General features: G+C 41.3%; 1 protein-coding gene across 2 annotated transcripts in view; it reads right to left on the bottom strand.

Moving 5' to 3' along the window:
* Nucleotides 1–11,885, bottom strand: part of ST8SIA1 (ST8 alpha-N-acetyl-neuraminide alpha-2,8-sialyltransferase 1) — a 152,495-nt gene that overhangs the window by 82,217 nt on the left and 58,393 nt on the right. The gene's annotated exons all lie outside the window — the stretch shown is intronic.

Here is an 11,885-nt window from a genome sequence, read left to right as displayed (position 1 = left end):
TGCAGTGCTGTGAAGGAAGCCCGTCTGAGGAAATGATACTTCAAACAGGACCTGAAGGACTAATGTAAGTGAAGTGAAAGGAGACGAGCCTTCCTGGGTGAGGGACAGTATACTGATTAGTCCCACAGAAACAGAGAGCACAGTTTTTTTCGGGAGCTGAAAGAAAACCAGCAAGGGAAAGGGAAGAGGGCGAGAGGGAACTCTGTGGAAGTTAATGGTGGAGCCACGAGCAGGGACCAGACCAAGCAGGGCCTTATGGGCCTTAAGAAGTTTGTCTTATCCTGAAACCAGTGGGAAGCAAATCATGAGTTTCAAGCAAAGTGATGGCATAATCTCATTTGCATTTTTTAAAATATATGTATTTTTTTATTGCAGAGAGGAAGGGAGAGACAGGCACCTCAATGATGGATCAGCTGCCTCCTGCACTCCCCACACTGGTGATTGAGCCCGCAACCCGGGCATGTGCCCTTGACTGGAATCGAACCTGGGACCCTTCAGTCTGCAGGCCGATGCTCTATCCACTGAGCCAAACCAGCTAGGGCTCTCATTTGCATTTGAAAACAATAACTCGGGCTGCCAATGTGGACACAAGATTAGACACACGAAGGTCAATAAAAGACTATTATAGATTTCTAAGTAAGAGGTCACTGTCATTTGAAAGTGTCATTGCAAAGGCAATGGTAAAGAAAAGCTAATAAGCCAGGCTGAAGCCAAGGCTCTGCCATACTTTAGTACTATAAAATCACAGCCTTTTAATTATATCAGGGGAGGAGTTGGTGTATCCTTCATCGGACAACAAAAAAGCCCAACCCAATTTCAGGATCCCTCTCCTGGAGTCTAGATCTAGAATTATCATTTCTAATCATGAAAAAGCTACAGAGTATCTGCTGCTTGCTACTCATCCTTTTCCATGAGTTTTCTCCAGTGAGCACAGCTCCAGCAGGCATGGTGAGTGTGCTGTTTGGCCACTGCTCTGGTTTGCACAAGCAATAGTGAGAAGTGACTTACGAGAATTTAAATAAACAGATTTTTATAACAACATTGGCAGCGGGGGACATTGAAGACAGTACCCAATAGGAAAAATGGGAGAAGGGACTGGGCTGTTTTCACTCACCACTATTCCCCCAGAAATCAGCACAGTTCCTAGCACACAATAGTGGCTGCTCAATAAATACTTGATGGATGAATGAATGGTTGAACACTTGTTTTATATAGACTCATCAGGACTTTAGGGAAGCATGGTTTTGCTGGTAGCACAACATATTTATTTGATCAACAATTCTAACAAATAAGAAAGGGAATTTCTGATGTATAAATCCTTATTTTAATTTCAACTCTGATTTTATTTTGTAGATTTTCTATTTAACTAAGTTTTATGGTTCATGTACATGTACTATATTTTATCTGTAATACTTTCCAACAATAAAGATATATTTTTTAAAAACAAAAATATTCCTATATTTTCTCCTGAGTTCATAAATATCACTGGCCTTTGAGTTTAAATAAACCCTCCAACTATCTCATCTCAGGCATATGGAAGTACCTGTAAACCGTAGTTACGTGAGTTCTTACTGACTTGGCATATTGCAAAGTCTGTCAGGCTATAACAAAACAAAAAAAAAAAAAGGAAATTTAGAACTTATGGGTCGGAATTGACAATACTTTGTGAATATACTATCATCGGAATAGATTAGACCCCAAATGTATATAAACTCAGGGTAGATTGAATGCTAGGAAGAGAAGATTTTAAGCAAAATAATCAGATGATGTATATTTTATATTTATAAGGAGCTGTTAGCCAGTGCTTTAGTAATAGCAGACCACCTAGGTAAAAAAATAATAATAATAATAATTTAATTTGCAATTGCCTTTTTCTCAGCACTTCTTTTTTTCTTAGCAAAAAGTTAAAACTCTGAGTCTAGACAGGAAAAATAAAATTTAGCAAGAAAAATCCTATGCATTATAGTTTTCAGAGTACAAAATGCTGGTTACCCTCAAAAAGCAATTGTTTCCATTATGGTCAGCAGATCTTGATTCACACCCCATCTATCCTAAATTTCTCCACCACACTTATCCTATTTTTCTGACAAAGCTGCTAACCTATTGTGTCATTTAACTTTGCCCAGATTCTTTCCTTCGTTAGCTTCTGCTCCCTCCATACTGTCAGTCTCCACCAAGCTAGTCACAGGAGAGGGTAAGAACCTACTGCTTTTGTCTAAAAACACTCCGCTTCATCAGGCCGAATTCTCAACCTCTATATACATCCTGAGCCCAAATCTGGGACAAACTTGGGTCCAGCTCAAGCCCTGGGAAATGTGGGTCAATCCTGGCTTCAGGGGAATGATTTGGGGAGTGGTCACCCGAAGCTGTGGGAATCACCACCAAATGACATCTGCGTTCTTCTAGCCCTGGTTTTGAAGTGAGGCTCTGATAATCTGGCTTCTGTCTTATTTTTAAAACATAGCCCCAGGAGGCCCTTCCAGAACTGGGCTTTAGCCTTGTTCTCGGAAACAGTCCTTAATTTTAACCCCAATGCTGGGGACCTCCACTTCGTTCCCTTGAGGCTCTGACTTGATCGGTTCCCAAGCCTCTAGAAGGGTGGGCCCTGCGTTTTTCTGACCAGTCACTCCTGGAGGCTGTCAGCTGTTAAAACCATCAGGTTAGTTGGTAGGAATTTTAAGTCAACTGCTACTTAAATTGGGTATAGCTCCATCCTCCACCATGCCTCATCTCCGAGTTGTGCACACTATTGGCCACATCCGGTTAGTCCTTATTATCATCTGGTCACTGCCAACAGTGGCCTGTGGTGAGAACATACATATCCCTTCTGGCGACTGGCTGGACTTCCTTTTAGCCTCTACAGCTAAGTTCACTCCTCTGTCTCATTCCCATCCCACCCCTCCTCCATCTGTTGGGCAAGTCTACATAGAACTTCTCAACCCTGCAGATAACAGGGTATGACTAGTCAGGCCATGAGGGATGTCAAGAATATCATGCTATCTGTCTTGTGATCAAAAAGATTAGAAGTCAATGGGAAGAAGAAAAAAAGTGAATTGATTCAAATAGACGCAAATATTAAGAAAATGTTCTCTATACTCATTTGTATCTTTTTATTCCCTGATTAAATTAAGCCACAGAAAATTTGTCTTAATATAAATTAATTAACTGTATCGTTACGTATTTAAGAGATTCTCTTACAGAGTTAAGAAGTGCAAATGAGTATATCAACAGTGTAAATGAAACAGAGGCCTCCGGTATACAAACAAATGCTGAAAACTATATCAAAATAGGATGGAAAATCCTTTCTACACCTGGACGCTTGCCAGTAAGAAAGACCAAGATGAAAAAACCAATTAAAAGGAAAAAATAAAGATACACCAACTTTTTCTGTAGGAACACACCCTGTTATGTCACCAAACCTAAGAAGTAAATGTTATATGGAACATTAACACCTCCTGAAAAAAGTTATCACTCCATCAGACCTACACGATGAGATCTGACCCAGGGGTAATTGGTGTCAGGCAACCTTTTCCATTGTTCCGCGGAAGCTACACACCTGAACCATAATCAGTCTTCGTACTAACTTTTATACACTGTCAAATATTTTAGAAAGGTCTACACCATGGCAAGATAAACCACTCCTTACATTTAATTTTCATTTTGTGGGTCACCTGTGAATTTTCATTAGCGGGAAGTCTTGATTTGTAATTATTTTCTAAGTTTGAAAGACAAGGCATCCTATAGTTTACTTTCAGCTCCTCTGCCAGGCAACTCCATTGTACCACCTCACTTCTAATCATTTGCTTTCCTTTCTTGCAAAGATAACAGATATTTGGAGATCTTATGATGACCCACTCTCCTCATCTCAATTACAGAGCAATTTGGAGAATAGTGGATATTAATCGATTGTTCACATACACAATCTTAATTCACTGGAAATTAATAATTTACCTCACATTGCACTTTGAGTTTATCATAATTATTTTCCATCTATAATGATACAAATGTACATTTGGCAGAGTCTACAGCATTACTTTATATACTACTTTATATTTCCTAAATCTCAGACTCAAGAGACTTATCTCTTCTCACTCACCATTAAAGGGCCTGGAAATATTTATTTCACCCCTTTTCTAGTGGATTTTTTCTTTTTTCCATCGTTTCCTGACATTACCAAAATGCCAAGGAAATACATATGTGCCACAAATGCTTAAACCGACAAGAGCAGTAACATTATTATATGTTTTACAGTGCATTCATCACAAAGCACTTTCACATCTATAAAGTCATTTTAACTTTGTTTCTCATAACAACACTGAAATCTGAAGGCCAGGTGTTAATGGTCTTGAGTTGAAAAACTATAACATTCAGGCTGAAAACAGTTATGTGGCTTGTCTGGGATCCTACACATCATCATAGAAAGTCCAGGTCTAAAATCCAGATCTTTAGACTCCGTTCCCTACATTTTCCTCTAATGTTCGCATCTGGCCAAGAATGATAGAGTAAATGACCTGAATTATGTAGTGGTAGTGAAACCTGTTCTGGACTCCTATAATACAGAAACAATGAGCAAAGGATAATTTGCTTTCCTTTGAAAATCTAGAATTCTCTATTATAGAAATCAAAATGTAACTGGTCTTATTTGTCCTTTTAATGTGGACCACTAGGGAGCTCAAAGTCAAGGGAAACTGTAATGCTGTATAGGATCCTCTAGCCTGCATATCTACACTTTTTTTCCTCTCAAATATCTACAAAAGAAATTTCTCCATTTCTTCTGAGAGTATTCATACAAGAAAGGTGGTTTGAAACCTTAAAATGGTTTCAAGATGACTGATTGATAAAAATAAACAATGGATCTACTAGAACCCATGTCTTCTTTAAAAAAAAAATAGTAACAATAACTGTTTTGAAATCAGACAGTCCACGTTTCATATCCCAGCCCTTCTACCTTCCTGCCCTAAAATCTTCAGTAAGTTATTGAACCCTTTTCAGTCTCAGTTTCATCCATGTAATGAAGACAATATTGATAACCACACAGAGTTGTTGTACAGATAGAGTAACATCTGAAGAAATGAGGCAGATAGTACATGTCAACACACACAGTGCATTTGCCTAGAGCTGAAATATTGAAAGTCCCAGCCTCTCTTGCAGCTTGACGTGCCCGTGTGATTCAGTCCTGACCAATGACACATCACCAAGAGTCCATCATATTTCCTCTTCTGTGTCCTCCCTCTTTCTACTGGAATCCTCACCTACACCGGTGAGGATTGGCCATCAGCTAAGGATGTTCGAGCAGCAAAACAGGAGCCTGGGAGCTTGATGGCACCGTGTAGCTATCGTCCAGCGCTGAACTTCTCACCTGCTTCATTATTGTTTGAGATAAATAAGCAACTATTTGACAAGCCCCTGTGTCAGGTGTCTGTTATAAAGCAGCTAAATATTAACTTGACAGCATGAACCTAACACACAGTTAACAAAGATTATTTGTTAACAATCTTTAACAAACCTTAGTCCCCTTAGTTTCCTTCTAATCAAAAAAGATATTTGTTTGGGAAGATGATTACAATAATATCAGTAAGTTAAAATGCAAGCTACCAAATGCTGTAGAGACTATATAATACTAGAGGCCCGGTGCACGAAATTCATGCACTGGACGGGGCAGGGGGGGGCCTCAGCCAGGCCTGCACCCTCTCACAGTCTGGGCCCCTCGGGGGATGTCCGACTGTCGGCAGTCGGACATCCCTCTCACAGTCCAGGATCCCTCACTCCTTACTGCCCGCCTGCTTGCTCCTTAGCACTGCTGTGGAGGCGGGAGAGGCTCCCGCAACCACTGCTACACTCTTCAGCTGTGAGCCCGGCTTCTGGCCGAGTAGCCACTCCCCCTGTGGGAGTGCCCTCACCAAGGGGCAGCTCCTGCATTGAGTGTCTGCCCCTGGTGGTCAGTGCACATCATAGCAACTGGTCATTCTGGTCATTCTGCCATAATGGTTGCTTAGGCCTTTATTATATAGATGATCCAAATTTCCTTAGGAAAAAAAAAATTGCTGTGTGATTCAGGTATATGCAGGAGGTGAAAGGATTCTAGAAAGCACATTACTGTGAAGGGGAGAAAATGTATATTTTCATTATAACAAAGTCACTTTGATAAAAACTACTTTGAAACGTTCCTGCTTAGTTTCCAAGGGCCAAGATCACTGTGAGTCCAGGCTGAGTGGAATATGTCAGGGAGCTATGGCGACCAGAAGAGCTGGAAATGAGTGTCCATTTGGGATGCATTAAATAATGTTTTGTGATTCTTTATACATGGCCTTGGATGGCTATTCTGAGAAAAAATTACTAGTTTGTGATTTATATCACATGATTATTCAGCAAAATGTAAGAGAATGATGAGACAACTGTGTTTTTATTACACCAAAAGGAAATATTTTTCAAATTATATCAGCACCCTTGTGGTTTCTAACATTCCTGCTCCTCCTGCACTCATTTCTAAGAAATTTATGCTCTTTCTGAGTATAAATGTTTTAGGCCAAATACCATTTATTCATAAATATTTACAAACATGAAACCATGCAGGCTTAAAAGGGACTGTTCTTAGCAAAAGAGGAAGGAGCTCACCCCAACCCAGAGGATGGGGAGAGTCTCAAAGTAAAAAGATCATCACATTGTCCCCTCCAAACACACACAGAATACCCTAGAAAACCTATGTGAGGGTTAAAATTCTGCCTTCATGCCTAATAATATTCAACAAGTACTAGAGGCCCAGTGCATGAAATTCATGCCTCAGGAGGGGCCTCAGCCCGACCTGCACCTTCTCCAATCTGGGACCCCTCAGGGGATGTCCGACTGCCTCTCGCAATCCAGGACTACTGGCTCCTAACCACTCACCTGCCTGCCTGCCTGATTGCCCCTAACCACCTCTGCCTGCCTACCTGATCGCCACTAACTGCTCCCCTGCTGGCCTGATCGCCCCTAACCACCTCTGCCTCGCACCGCACCCAGGACCCAGGATTCCCTCCTCCGGCTGGTTGCAGGCACCCAGGACCTGTGCTTCCCTCCCTCTGGACAACCGCAGGCACCCAGGACCCAAGCCAGCTTCACCCAGGCCAGCCGCAGCCACAGGGGACCGTGGGTGGGCAGCCTCGCCTGGGCCACAGCTGCAGACGCCCAGGACCATGGGGCAGACGGCTTGTCCCTCTCCCAGGCCACAGCTGCAGGCGCTGGTGCCCAGGACCGTGGGGCGGGTGGCTTGTCCCTCTCCCGGGCTGCAGCCTGGCTGGTCCCCATTCCTCTCTTGCGAGCTCATTTGTGCCTGGCTGGTCCCCATTCCTCTCTTGCGAGCTCATTTGTGCCTGGCTGGTCCCCATTCCTCTCTCCCTAGTGTTGCGTGTCTGAGCAGTTATGGTGTGATGGAGTGAGGGAGTGAGGACCATTTGCATATTAGCTCTTTATTATATAGGATTTCATCAAAAGATAGACCCTCTTGGAAACAAATGCATCTGTATGTCCTGCTTGGCCTCCTGTAGTTCAGGCAAGCACACTGCAGGTGTCCAGCCCAGGTGGGACATGAAAGGGAGCCCTTGGCAAACATGAGCCACTGGAAATGAACATCTATTTCAGTGGGAAGCACTGCACTAGGCACAGAAATGAAAAATTGTTCTTGTTTCTCAAAAGCTCACAAGAGGTATGGAGATCAGCAGAGAAGGACTTTAAGAAAACCATCATATGTTGTTAACATAGATAAATTCGTATGAGGCAGAATTGATTAAGTTTAGTAACGAAGTTATGGGAAGTCATGAGAGATCCAAATAAGAGCTACTAATTGCAATTCCAGAGATTCGGTGTAGCATCTCCAAGTGCACATCATCTCAGTGGGACCCTCCTGGACCCTCCAGCACTGATTCAGCACCTACTAACTTTCCACAGCACACAGAGCATCTTGTACTGCATGTTGGCAACAATAACAACAACAGTGGATAAAAGTAGGCAAAGGAATAAAAACTATAATGATGATGGCTAATATATACTGAGCATTTAGGGAAAAGTGTAACATATAATTAAAATAAATACATTAAAATATATAATTAAAGGTGTAATATAAAATTATACATCTGAGTCAGAGAACGAGTGATATGGCACGATTTTGCTGAAACTCACAGCAAGAAGGGACACTGTGTTCAACTGACAACACTGAGCCTAGCCCACTCACCTGCCTTTCTGCCTAACTGGTGCACACACAACTTCCTTCCCCCGGGGAACATGAAGAAAGCACATCAATGAACTGGCTACTTAGCTTCCTGATAACAAACTAGAAATATTTCACTAAGAAATAATAATGTGGTGAGAGGATATGCCATTTTTTCTGTTGATGCAAAGTGATTTTCCAGGATTTCTATAAATTAGTAATTTCAGAATCTCAGCAGAAAAATACACATAACTATTTTAAAAATCTACTCATTGAACTGGTTCACTGTTTGTGTTGACCGAAAGCACACACAGTGATGTCATAACTTCTGCTTCCTAAGAAAAAAGCATTTTTTCTTTATCATTAAGAAATGGTGATGCTGTGCTTTGGTAATTTTTAATGCTAGACATTCTCTGGTATAAACTTTTAGTGTGTTCTGCGTGCCTGTATCAGAGTGTTGATGTTTTTGTGTCTCTTTGTTGTTGTTTAATTTGTTGAAAGAAGAGGCAAGTCCTGCTCTGGGGAAGCCTAGTTGTGTGTGGTGGGGTTGAAAGCTTGAGAGAGATTGCAAGAACATCCCAGCAGCTGCCAAGAATTCTTAATCTTGGGGGCTCTTCTTGCTGTCCCTCTCAGGGTTCAGCCGCCAGACATAGCTAGTGAGATTTCTGTCTGTTTGTCTGCAATATAATTGTGGCTGTTTATCTTTTAGGGATTTCGGTTTGCTCTTTCCTTGTTTATTGTGAGAATAAACAAATCATCTTTTCTGTCAAAGAACAGTTTAGACAGCCTCCATTTGGACTATGTGACTTGGCAGCTGCCATGTTGGCGACATGGCTTGCTGCTCCCCTGGGGGCTGCCATCTTGGAACAGCAAAGGCCAACCCCCCCCCCCCTTTGAATTAGCCAATCAGGAAAGACCGGGCGCCTGTGCTCCAATCAAGAGCAAGGGACAGGTCACGTGCATTGTTAAGGCACTCTGCTTCTGAAAGGAACTTGCAAAGATTCAGAGCCAAGTTCAAACAGGAAACTTTAGTGGGGTAGCATGTGTCCAGTCAGGGACACCGGGCAAGCCAAGCGTCATGATTCCCTGTGGGGGTGTCTGCCAGTGATACTCTGGGTATTTGCGTTTCACATATTGGGAGTTTATGAATTATTTTCAATGCTCAATACACTGCTTGCAATAAGCCATGTGCCTCATTTTAAAATCTTACATATTATTCTTTATATGTTGAAATTATAACTGAATCTAAAGGTATACAAATTTTATATTCTCTATGTCATTTTACAGGCATTATTACTTACCAAGAAGTTGTTGTCTTGGAATATTATATTTTATAGAAAAGCAAAGTTTTTTTTTTAATCAAATCTATAACCATGCCACTTTTAATTTTTTGTCATTTGTGGACAGCTGTATTCTGATGCATTTTTAGGCATATTATATGTCTAGAAAAATCCATGAAAAGGACTCGGACTTATTCTAAATTGCAAGCTTCTAAGTAGGTCATATTTTTGAACTGGATGAAGATTTATAGAACATCAAGGAATAACTGAATTCAAAAACTACTGGCAAATAATCAGTATAAACAAAAGTAACTATGAGACTAAATGAATTGAGGATAATTATTCTTATGACTGTTTAAAATATTGTTGACTTTTAAATCTTTTGTTTCCCGAATATAAGAAAAGTAAAGAGCAGACATTCTGCATTATAGGAACTAACAAACTGGTAGCAGATTCATTTCACAGTGAGCTCCCGGGAGATGAAGTTTTCAAAATCATGGCTTACAACCAGGAGATTTGGTGTATTGGAAAAGACACCAAATAAAAGACTTTCTTCAACCTCATTGGAGGGGACCTTACCAGGTATTACTAATTAACCCATGTGCTGCCAAACTTAAAGGAATTAGCTCATGAATTCACATTTCTCATTTAAAAAAGGCACCTGACTGAATGGACGCCTACTCCCATCTCTGACATCTGTCTGCAGCGGAGATCAAAGACCTTTCAAGGACAAGAAGTTGCTGACCACGGAGGCAGACAGCTATCCCAAGATGACGTGAACAAGGCCTGTATGCTCACAAACTGATATTGCTTGAAACTTGTTTTTATATCATCTGATTGTTATTGACTGAATGTACATAAAATTATTTTCATATTATTATTATCCTTATGGTTCCCTAGTGGAAACAATATCTACCTCCCCAGACCTCCTCCCTTATTAGATATGAAAAATTTAACTTGGATACCTGCTAATCTTTCCCACCTACTACACAATGATGTTCTGATTATCAGGTATGATAGTGAAATTAATGCTTTGTTAGCCACACATTGGTCTTCTCCTACTATCAATATAAGCTTTGGTTTTGTTTTTTTCTGGCTATATCTATTATAAAGGACCCACCTTAGGCAAATACCTCCAAGAATACCTCCCTGATAATTTCACTGGTAAAATTGTATATGGATCTAATCTGGATGAATATTGTATAGTTATAGAGATGGGTGATGAATAGCTAAGAAAAAACACCTGGATATGATAGCCAAAGGCTTGCAGCAGCCTGTCCTATCTGTCATAGTATATCATGTCCTCGGACTCACCAGCCATGCTCCTATGGCTGGATGTCTGTGAAACAAGAAAGAAATCAATGGATCCCATTTCAGAAATTATTGGGATCACTTAGTGGGTAGAGATGTCTATAATTACCCCACCGTCCTTGTGTCCTGGACGGTGGAATACTCAAACTCTAGCTCATTTGGGGGTCACCTTCACCCATTTAACTATGGCATGGGAAACTCAACATTTTTTGGATCCACTCAGTCTACCCTAACTGCTCCCAAGCCATAACTACCCAATGGCAACAACATTCCTGGTGGATCCAACAACATTGCCCCCCACCCCCTAAAAGAATCAAAAGGGGAATACTTGGAGGAGTAGGGGCTGGCCTTAGTATTCTGGGACAAGCTGAATTTGTAGCTAATGAAGAACATCAGTCATTAGACAAAGGTTTTTATCTCAAATAGGTCATATAGAGGGAATGCTGTTTCAGGAAGAAGGAAAAGGGGTGGGAAGCAGCATGGAAAGACAATAAAACCTTAGTTTCATGGATAGAACAGACTCGACAGACTATAAAAACTCATGCACAAACCCAACATTGGGAATGTGCCTGTGCCCTAACTCAACTGAGCCTGTTGTCTATGCTAATGCAAGGAATCTGAAGTGGCTATGAAACAATGGCCAACTATAATGGCTGCAGGAGCCCAGGCCAGACACTTATGGGACTCATATGGTTCCCTAGGAATTTGGAAAATTTGAATGGGAAATGCTATCTACGACATTGTGTTTTAAAAGCCCAGGTGCCAGTTAAATCCTAAACTTAAATTCCCAGTAGTTCAACTGGCTGGCATAGGGACCATCCTCTAAAATACTTTCAATGGGAAGTAGAAGGGCCATATCCTATCTAATAAAAGAGTAATATGCAAATTGACCATACCTCTGCTACACCCACAAGCCATGCCCACAAGCCACGCCCACCAGCCAATCAGAAGCAAATATGCAAATAAACCCAACCAAGATGGCTACAGCCACAGAGAGCAGGAAGGAGGCTTGGGTTTCCCCGGCAATGGAGGCAGCCAAGCTTTCCGCCTGCCCTTGCCAGTCTAGGCCTCCACTCAAGGCTACAAAGTTTCAATGATAGAAGATACATAAA

Source organism: Plecotus auritus, assembly GCF_963455305.1.
Source record: "Plecotus auritus genome assembly, chromosome: 3".
Classification (NCBI taxonomy): Eukaryota; Metazoa; Chordata; class Mammalia; order Chiroptera; family Vespertilionidae; genus Plecotus; species Plecotus auritus.
This window is presented reverse-complemented; position numbering and strand designations above follow the sequence as displayed.